Genomic DNA, 11,462 nt, shown 5'->3' on the forward strand with positions numbered 1-11,462 from the left:
ACTTTTGATAGAAGACTCGGATACACATGTTTATGGCTTTATCTTATAGAACTCAAGGTTCCCGTGCTGGGAAAACAGGTTTTGCAGCTGTTTGAGCTAAGATTTTCAAGTTATTCACATAATGAAAACCTATACTTTGTTTCGGTCGAGTTCCCCATTCAAATGCATGTAACAGTGAGAAACGCACTGTCTTGGTGAAAGAAAGCGTTTTTGTACAACTTCATAGAAATAGCTGTAACTTTTGATAGAAAACTCGGATACACATGTTTATGGCTTTATCTTATAGAACTCAAGGTTCCCGTGCTGGGAAAACAGGTTTTGCAGCTGTTTGAGCTAAGATTTCCAAGTTATTCACATAATGAAAACCTATACTTTGTTTCGGTCGAGTTCCCCATTCAAATGCATGTAACAGTGAGAAACGCACTGTCTTGGCGAAAGAAAGCGTTTTTGTACAACTTCATAGAAATAGCTGTAACTTTTGATAGAAGACTCAGACAAACATGTTTATGGCCTTATATTATAGAACTCAAGGTCTCCGTGCTGGAAAAACAGGTTTTGCAGCTGTTTGAGCTAAGATTTCCAAGTTATTCACATAATGAAAACCTATACTTTGTTTCGGTCGAGTTCCCCATTCAAATGCATGTAACAGTGAGAAACGCACTGTCTTGGCGAAAGAAAGCGTTTTTGTACAACTTCATATAAATAGCTGTAACTTTTGATAGAAGACTCAGACAAACATGTTTATGGCCTTATATTATAGAACTCAAGGTCCCCGTGCTGGGAAAACAGGTTTTGCAGCTGTTTGAGCTAAGATTTCCAAGTTATTCACATAATGAAAACCTATACTTTGTTTCGGTCGAGTTCCCCATTCAAATGCATGTAACAGTGAGAAACGCACTGTCTTGGCGAAAGAAAGCGTTTTTGTACAACTTCATAGAAATAGCTGTAACTTTTGATAGAAGACTCAGACAAACATGTTTATGGCCTTATATTATAGAACTCAAGGTCTCCGTGCTGGGAAAACAGGTTTTGCAGCTGTTTGAGCTAAGATTTTCAAGTTATTCACATAATGAAAACCTATACTTTGTTTCGGTCGAGTTCCCCATTCAAATGCATGTAACAGTGAGAAACGCACTGTCTTGGCGAAAGAAAGCGTTTTTGTACAACTTCATAGAAATAGCTGTAACTTTTGATAGAAGACTCAGACAAACATGTTTATGGCCTTATATTATAGAACTCAAGGTCTCCGTGCTGGGAAAACAGGTTTTGCAGCTGTTTGAGCTAAGATTTCCAAGTTATTCACATAATGAAAACCTATACTTTGTTTCGGTCGAGTTCCCCATTCAAATGCATGTAACAGTGAGAAACGCACTGTCTTGGCGAAAGAAAGCGTTTTTGTACAACTTCATAGAAATAGCTGTAACTTTTGATAGAAGACTCGGATACACATGTTTATGGCTTTATCTTATAGAACTCAAGGTTCCCGTGCTGGGAAAACAGGTTTTGCAGCTGTTTGAGCTAAGATTTTCAAGTTATTCACATAATGAAAACCTATACTTTGTTTCGGTCGAGTTCCCCATTCAAATGCATGTAACAGTGAGAAACGCACTGTCTTGGCGAAAGAAAGCGTTTTTGTACAACTTCATAGAAATAGCTGTAACTTTTGATAGAAGACTCAGACAAACATGTTTATGGCCTTATATTATAGAACTCAAGGTCCCCGTGCTGGGAAAACAGGTTTTGCAGCTGTTTGAGCTAAGATTTCCAAGTTATTCACATAATGAAAACCTATACTTTGTTTCGGTCGAGTTCCCCATTCAAATGCATGTAACAGTGAGAAACGCACTGTCTTGGCGAAAGAAAGCGTTTTTGTACAACTTCATAGAAATAGCTGTAACTTTTGATAGAAGACTCAGACAAACATGTTTATGGCCTTATATTATAGAACTCAAGGTCTCCGTGCTGGGAAAACAGGTTTTGCAGCTGTTTGAGCTAAGATTTTCAAGTTATTCACATAATGAAAACCTATACTTTGTTTCGGTCGAGTTCCCCATTCAAATGCATGTAACAGTGAGAAACGCACTGTCTTGGCGAAAGAAAGCGTTTTTGTACAACTTCATAGAAATAGCTGTAACTTTTGATAGAAGACTCAGACAAACATGTTTATGGCCTTATATTATAGAACTCAAGGTCTCCGTGCTGGGAAAACAGGTTTTGCAGCTGTTTGAGCTAAGATTTCCAAGTTATTCACATAATGAAAACCTATACTTTGTTTCGGTCGAGTTCCCCATTCAAATGCATGTAACAGTGAGAAACGCACTGTCTTGGCGAAAGAAAGCGTTTTTGTACAACTTCATAGAAATAGCTGTAACTTTTGATAGAAGACTCGGATACACATGTTTATGGCTTTATCTTATAGAACTCAAGGTTCCCGTGCTGGGAAAACAGGTTTTGCAGCTGTTTGAGCTAAGATTTTCAAGTTATTCACATAATGAAAACCTATACTTTGTTTCGGTCGAGTTCCCCATTCAAATGCATGTAACAGTGAGAAACGCACTGTCTTGGTGAAAGAAAGCGTTTTTGTACAACTTCATAGAAATAGCTGTAACTTTTGATAGAAAACTCGGATACACATGTTTATGGCTTTATCTTATAGAACTCAAGGTTCCCGTGCTGGGAAAACAGGTTTTGCAGCTGTTTGAGCTAAGATTTCCAAGTTATTCACATAATGAAAACCTATACTTTGTTTCGGTCGAGTTCCCCATTCAAATGCATGTAACAGTGAGAAACGCACTGTCTTGGCGAAAGAAAGCGTTTTTGTACAACTTCATAGAAATAGCTGTAACTTTTGATAGAAGACTCAGACAAACATGTTTATGGCCTTATATTATAGAACTCAAGGTCTCCGTGCTGGAAAAACAGGTTTTGCAGCTGTTTGAGCTAAGATTTCCAAGTTATTCACATAATGAAAACCTATACTTTGTTTCGGTCGAGTTCCCCATTCAAATGCATGTAACAGTGAGAAACGCACTGTCTTGGCGAAAGAAAGCGTTTTTGTACAACTTCATATAAATAGCTGTAACTTTTGATAGAAGACTCAGACAAACATGTTTATGGCCTTATATTATAGAACTCAAGGTCCCCGTGCTGGGAAAACAGGTTTTGCAGCTGTTTGAGCTAAGATTTCCAAGTTATTCACATAATGAAAACCTATACTTTGTTTCGGTCGAGTTCCCCATTCAAATGCATGTAACAGTGAGAAACGCACTGTCTTGGCGAAAGAAAGCGTTTTTGTACAACTTCATAGAAATAGCTGTAACTTTTGATAGAAGACTCAGACAAACATGTTTATGGCCTTATATTATAGAACTCAAGGTCTCCGTGCTGGGAAAACAGGTTTTGCAGCTGTTTGAGCTAAGATTTTCAAGTTATTCACATAATGAAAACCTATACTTTGTTTCGGTCGAGTTCCCCATTCAAATGCATGTAACAGTGAGAAACGCACTGTCTTGGCGAAAGAAAGCGTTTTTGTACAACTTCATAGAAATAGCTGTAACTTTTGATAGAAGACTCAGACAAACATGTTTATGGCCTTATATTATAGAACTCAAGGTCTCCGTGCTGGGAAAACAGGTTTTGCAGCTGTTTGAGCTAAGATTTCCAAGTTATTCACATAATGAAAACCTATACTTTGTTTCGGTCGAGTTCCCCATTCAAATGCATGTAACAGTGAGAAACGCACTGTCTTGGCGAAAGAAAGCGTTTTTGTACAACTTCATAGAAATAGCTGTAACTTTTGATAGAAGACTCGGATACACATGTTTATGGCTTTATCTTATAGAACTCAAGGTTCCCGTGCTGGGAAAACAGGTTTTGCAGCTGTTTGAGCTAAGATTTTCAAGTTATTCACATAATGAAAACCTATACTTTGTTTCGGTCGAGTTCCCCATTCAAATGCATGTAACAGTGAGAAACGCACTGTCTTGGCGAAAGAAAGCGTTTTTGTACAACTTCATAGAAATAGCTGTAACTTTTGATAGAAGACTCAGACAAACATGTTTATGGCCTTATATTATAGAACTCAAGGTCCCCGTGCTGGGAAAACAGGTTTTGCAGCTGTTTGAGCTAAGATTTCCAAGTTATTCACATAATGAAAACCTATACTTTGTTTCGGTCGAGTTCCCCATTCAAATGCATGTAACAGTGAGAAACGCACTGTCTTGGCGAAAGAAAGCGTTTTTGTACAACTTCATAGAAATAGCTGTAACTTTTGATAGAAGACTCAGACAAACATGTTTATGGCCTTATATTATAGAACTCAAGGTCTCCGTGCTGGGAAAACAGGTTTTGCAGCTGTTTGAGCTAAGATTTTCAAGTTATTCACATAATGAAAACCTATACTTTGTTTCGGTCGAGTTCCCCATTCAAATGCATGTAACAGTGAGAAACGCACTGTCTTGGCGAAAGAAAGCGTTTTTGTACAACTTCATAGAAATAGCTGTAACTTTTGATAGAAGACTCAGACAAACATGTTTATGGCCTTATATTATAGAACTCAAGGTCTCCGTGCTGGGAAAACAGGTTTTGCAGCTGTTTGAGCTAAGATTTCCAAGTTATTCACATAATGAAAACCTATACTTTGTTTCGGTCGAGTTCCCCATTCAAATGCATGTAACAGTGAGAAACGCACTGTCTTGGCGAAAGAAAGCGTTTTTGTACAACTTCATAGAAATAGCTGTAACTTTTGATAGAAGACTCGGATACACATGTTTATGGCTTTATCTTATAGAACTCAAGGTTCCCGTGCTGGGAAAACAGGTTTTGCAGCTGTTTGAGCTAAGATTTCCAAGTTATTCACATAATGAAAACCTATACTTTGTTTCGGTCGAGTTCCCCATTCAAATGCATGTAACAGTGAGAAACGCACTGTCTTGGCGAAAGAAAGCGTTTTTGTACAACTTCATAGAAATAGCTGTAACTTTTGATAGAAGACTCAGACAAACATGTTTATGGCCTTATATTATAGAACTCAAGGTCCCCGTGCTGGGAAAACAGGTTTTGCAGCTGTTTGAGCTAAGATTTCCAAGTTATTCACATAATGAAAACCTATACTTTGTTTCGGTCGAGTTCCCCATTCAAATGCATGTAACAGTGAGAAACGCACTGTCTTGGCGAAAGAAAGCGTTTTTGTACAACTTCATAGAAATAGCTGTAACTTTTGATAGAAGACTCGGATACACATGTTTATGGCTTTATCTTATAGAACTCAAGGTTCCCGTGCTGGGAAAACAGGTTTTGCAGCTGTTTGAGCTAAGATTTCCAAGTTATTCGCATAATGAAAACCTATACTTTGTTTCGGTCGAGTTCCCCATTCAAATGCATGTAACAGTGAGAAACGCACTGTCTTGGCGAAAGAAAGCGTTTTTGTACAACTTCATAGAAATAGCTGTAACTTTTGATAGAAGACTCAGACAAACATGTTTATGGCCTTATATTATAGAACTCAAGGTTCCCGTGCTGGGAAAACAGGTTTTGCAGCTGTTTGAGCTAAGATTTCCAAGTTATTCACATAATGAAAACCTATACTTTGTTTCGGTCGAGTTCCCCATTCAAATGCATGTAACAGTGAGAAACGCACTGTCTTGGCGAAAGAAAGCGTTTTTGTACAACTTCATAGAAATAGCTGTAACTTTTGATAGAAGACTCAGACAAACATGTTTATGGCCTTATATTATAGAACTCAAGGTCCCCGTGCTGGGAAAACAGGTTTTGCAGCTGTTTGAGCTAAGATTTTCAAGTTATTCACATAATGAAAACCTATACTTTGTTTCGGTCGAGTTCCCCATTCAAATGCATGTAACAGTGAGAAACGCACTGTCTTGGCGAAAGAAAGCGTTTTTGTACAACTTCATAGAAATAGCTGTAACTTTTGATAGAAGACTCGGATACACATTTTTATGGCTTTATCTTATAGAACTCAAGGTTCCCGTGCTGGGAAAACAGGTTTTGCAGCTGTTTGAGCTAAGATTTCCAAGTTATTCACATAATGAAAACCTATACTTTGTTTCGGTCGAGTTCCCCATTCAAATGCATGTAACAGTGAGAAACGCACTGTCTTGGCGAAAGAAAGCGTTTTTGTACAACTTCATAGAAATAGCTGTAACTTTTGATAGAAGACTCGGATACACATGTTTATGGCTTTATCTTATAGAACTCAAGGTTCCCGTGCTGGGAAAACAGGTTTTGCAGCTGTTTGAGCTAAGATTTCCAAGTTATTCACATAATGAAAACCTATACTTTGTTTCGGTCGAGTTCCCCATTCAAATGCATGTAACAGTGAGAAACGCACTGTCTTGGCGAAAGAAAGCGTTTTTGTACAACTTCATAGAAATAGCTGTAACTTTTGATAGAAGACTCAGACAAACATGTTTATGGCCTTATATTATAGAACTCAAGGTCCCCGTGCTGGGAAAACAGGTTTTGCAGCTGTTTGAGCTAAGATTTTCAAGTTATTCACATAATGAAAACCTATACTTTGTTTCGGTCGAGTTCCCCATTCAAATGCATGTAACAGTGAGAAACGCACTGTCTTGGTGAAAGAAAGCGTTTTTGTACAACTTCATAGAAATAGCTGTAACTTTTGATAGAAAACTCGGATACACATGTTTATGGCTTTATCTTATAGAACTCAAGGTTCCCGTGCTGGGAAAACAGGTTTTGCAGCTGTTTGAGCTAAGATTTCCAAGTTATTCACATAATGAAAACCTATACTTTGTTTCGGTCGAGTTCCCCATTCAAATGCATGTAACAGTGAGAAACGCACTGTCTTGGCGAAAGAAAGCGTTTTTGTACAACTTCATAGAAATAGCTGTAACTTTTGATAGAAGACTCAGACAAACATGTTTATGGCCTTATATTATAGAACTCAAGGTCTCCGTGCTGGAAAAACAGGTTTTGCAGCTGTTTGAGCTAAGATTTCCAAGTTATTCACATAATGAAAACCTATACTTTGTTTCGGTCGAGTTCCCCATTCAAATGCATGTAACAGTGAGAAACGCACTGTCTTGGCGAAAGAAAGCGTTTTTGTACAACTTCATATAAATAGCTGTAACTTTTGATAGAAGACTCAGACAAACATGTTTATGGCCTTATATTATAGAACTCAAGGTCCCCGTGCTGGGAAAACAGGTTTTGCAGCTGTTTGAGCTAAGATTTTCAAGTTATTCACATAATGAAAACCTATACTTTGTTTCGGTCGAGTTCCCCATTCAAATGCATGTAACAGTGAGAAACGCACTGTCTTGGCGAAAGAAAGCGTTTTTGTACAACTTCATAGAAATAGCTGTAACTTTTGATAGAAGACTCAGACAAACATGTTTATGGCCTTATATTATAGAACTCAAGGTCTCCGTGCTGGGAAAACAGGTTTTGCAGCTGTTTGAGCTAAGATTTTCAAGTTATTCGCATAATGAAAACCTATACTTTGTTTCGGTCGAGTTCCCCATTCAAATGCATGTAACAGTGAGAAACGCACTGTCTTGGCGAAAGAAAGCGTTTTTGTACAACTTCATAGAAATAGCTGTAACTTTTGATAGAAGACTCAGACAAACATGTTTATGGCCTTATATTATAGAACTCAAGGTTCCCGTGCTGGGAAAACAGGTTTTGCAGCTGTTTGAGCTAAGATTTCCAAGTTATTCACATAATGAAAACCTATACTTTGTTTCGGTCGAGTTCCCCATTCAAATGCATGTAACAGTGAGAAACGCACTGTCTTGGCGAAAGAAAGCGTTTTTGTACAACTTCATAGAAATAGCTGTAACTTTTGATAGAAGACTCAGACAAACATGTTTATGGCCTTATATTATGGAACTCAAGGTCCCCGTGCTGGGAAAACAGGTTTTGCAGCTGTTTGAGCTAAGATTTTCAAGTTATTCACATAATGAAAACCTATACTTTGTTTCGGTCGAGTTCCCCATTCAAATGCATGTAACAGTGAGAAACGCACTGTCTTGGCGAAAGAAAGCGTTTTTGTACAACTTCATAGAAATAGCTGTAACTTTTGATAGAAGACTCGGATACACATTTTTATGGCTTTATCTTATAGAACTCAAGGTTCCCGTGCTGGGAAAACAGGTTTTGCAGCTGTTTGAGCTAAGATTTCCAAGTTATTCACATAATGAAAACCTATACTTTGTTTCGGTCGAGTTCCCCATTCAAATGCATGTAACAGTGAGAAACGCACTGTCTTGGCGAAAGAAAGCGTTTTTGTACAACTTCATAGAAATAGCTGTAACTTTTGATAGAAGACTCGGATACACATGTTTATGGCTTTATCTTATAGAACTCAAGGTTCCCGTGCTGGGAAAACAGGTTTTGCAGCTGTTTGAGCTAAGATTTCCAAGTTATTCACATAATGAAAACCTATACTTTGTTTCGGTCGAGTTCCCCATTCAAATGCATGTAACAGTGAGAAACGCACTGTCTTGGCGAAAGAAAGCGTTTTTGTACAACTTCATAGAAATAGCTGTAACTTTTGATAGAAGACTCAGACAAACATGTTTATGGCCTTATATTATAGAACTCAAGGTCCCCGTGCTGGGAAAACAGGTTTTGCAGCTGTTTGAGCTAAGATTTCCAAGTTATTCACATAATGAAAACCTATACTTTGTTTCGGTCGAGTTCCCCATTCAAATGCATGTAACAGTGAGAAACGCACTGTCTTGGCGAAAGAAAGCGTTTTTGTACAACTTCATAGAAATAGCTGTAACTTTTGATAGAAGACTCGGATACACATGTTTATGGCTTTATCTTATAGAACTCAAGGTTCCCGTGCTGGGAAAACAGGTTTTGCAGCTGTTTGAGCTAAGATTTTCAAGTTATTCACATAATGAAAACCTATACTTTGTTTCGGTCGAGTTCCCCATTCAAATGCATGTAACAGTGAGAAACGCACTGTCTTGGTGAAAGAAAGCGTTTTTGTACAACTTCATAGAAATAGCTGTAACTTTTGATAGAAAACTCGGATACACATGTTTATGGCTTTATCTTATAGAACTCAAGGTTCCCGTGCTGGGAAAACAGGTTTTGCAGCTGTTTGAGCTAAGATTTCCAAGTTATTCACATAATGAAAACCTATACTTTGTTTCGGTCGAGTTCCCCATTCAAATGCATGTAACAGTGAGAAACGCACTGTCTTGGCGAAAGAAAGCGTTTTTGTACAACTTCATAGAAATAGCTGTAACTTTTGATAGAAGACTCAGACAAACATGTTTATGGCCTTATATTATAGAACTCAAGGTCTCCGTGCTGGGAAAACAGGTTTTGCAGCTGTTTGAGCTAAGATTTTCAAGTTATTCACATAATGAAAACCTATACTTTGTTTCGGTGGAGTTCCCCATTCAAATGCATGTAACAGTGAGAAACGCACTGTCTTGGCGAAAGAAAGCGTTTTTGTACAACTTCATAGAAATAGCTGTAACTTTTGATAGAAGACTCAGACAAACATGTTTATGGCCTTATATTATAGAACTCAAGGTCTCCGTGCTGGGAAAACAGGTTTTGCAGCTGTTTGAGCTAAGATTTCCAAGTTATTCACATAATGAAAACCTATACTTTGTTTCGGTCGAGTTCCCCATTCAAATGCATGTAACAGTGAGAAACGCACTGTCTTGGCGAAAGAAAGCGTTTTTGTACAACTTCATAGAAATAGCTGTAACTTTTGATAGAAGACTCGGATACACATGTTTATGGCTTTATCTTATAGAACTCAAGGTTCCCGTGCTGGGAAAACAGGTTTTGCAGCTGTTTGAGCTAAGATTTCCAAGTTATTCACATAATGAAAACCTATACTTTGTTTCGGTCGAGTTCCCCATTCAAATGCATGTAACAGTGAGAAACGCACTGTCTTGGCGAAAGAAAGCGTTTTTGTACAACTTCATAGAAATAGCTGTAACTTTTGATAGAAGACTCAGACAAACATGTTTATGGCCTTATATTATAGAACTCAAGGTCCCCGTGCTGGGAAAACAGGTTTTGCAGCTGTTTGAGCTAAGATTTCCAAGTTATTCACATAATGAAAACCTATACTTTGTTTCGGTCGAGTTCCCCATTCAAATGCATGTAACAGTGAGAAACGCACTGTCTTGGCGAAAGAAAGCGTTTTTGTACAACTTCATATAAATAGCTGTAACTTTTGATAGAAGACTCAGACAAACATGTTTATGGCCTTATATTATAGAACTCAAGGTCTCCGTGCTGGGAAAACAGGTTTTGCAGCTGTTTGAGCTAAGATTTCCAAGTTATTCACATAATGAAAACTTGTACTTTGTTTCGGTCGAGTTCCCCATTCAAATGCATGTAACAGTGAGAAACGCACTGTCTTGGCGAAAGAAAGCGTTTTTGTACAACTTCATAGAAATAGCTGTAACTTTTGATAGAAGACTCAGACAAACATGTTTATGGCCTTATATTATAGAACTCAAGGTCCCCGTGCTGGGAAAACAGGTTTTGCAGCTGTTTGAGCTAAGATTTTCAAGTTATTCACATAATGAAAACCTATACTTTGTTTCGGTCGAGTTCCCCATTCAAATGCATGTAACAGTGAGAAACGCACTGTCTTGGCGAAAGAAAGCGTTTTTGTACAACTTCATATAAATAGCTGTAACTTTTGATAGAAGACTCAGACAAACATGTTTATGGCCTTATATTATAGAACTCAAGGTCTCCGTGCTGGGAAAACAGGTTTTGCAGCTGTTTGAGCTAAGATTTTCAAGTTATTCACATAATGAAAACCTATACTTTGTTTCGGTCGAGTTCCCCATTCAAATGCATGTAACAGTGAGAAACGCACTGTCTTGGCGAAAGAAAGCGTTTTTGTACAACTTCATAGAAATAGCTGTAGCTTTTGATAGAAGACTCAGACAAACATGTTTATGGCCTTATATTATAGAACTCAAGGTCTCCGTGCTGGGAAAACAGGTTTTGCAGCTGTTTGAGCTAAGATTTCCAAGTTATTCACATAATGAAAACCTATACTTTGTTTCGGTGGAGTTCCCCATTCAAATGCATGTAACAGTGAGAAACGCACTGTCTTGGCGAAAGAAAGCGTTTTTGTACAACTTCATAGAAATAGCTGTAACTTTTGATAGAAGACTCAGACAAACATGTTTATGGCCTTATATTATAGAACTCAAGGTCTCCGTGCTGGGAAAACAGGTTTTGCAGCTGTTTGAGCTAAGATTTCCAAGTTATTCACATAATGATAACTTGTACTTTGTTTCGGTCGAGTTCCCCATTCAAATGCATGTAACAGTGAGAAACGCACTGTCTTGGCGAAAGAAAGCGTTTTTGTACAACTTCATAGAAATAGCTGTAACTTTTGATAGAAGACTCGGATACACATGTTTATGGCTTTATCTTATAGAACTCAAGGTTCCCGTGCTGGGAAAACAGGTTTTGCA

This window comes from Rhamphochromis longiceps, linkage group LG14 (genome assembly GCF_057381845.1).
Source record: "Rhamphochromis longiceps isolate RC_006_pf linkage group LG14, R_longiceps_female_GT1.1, whole genome shotgun sequence".
Lineage (NCBI taxonomy): Eukaryota > Metazoa > Chordata > Actinopteri > Cichliformes > Cichlidae > Rhamphochromis > Rhamphochromis longiceps.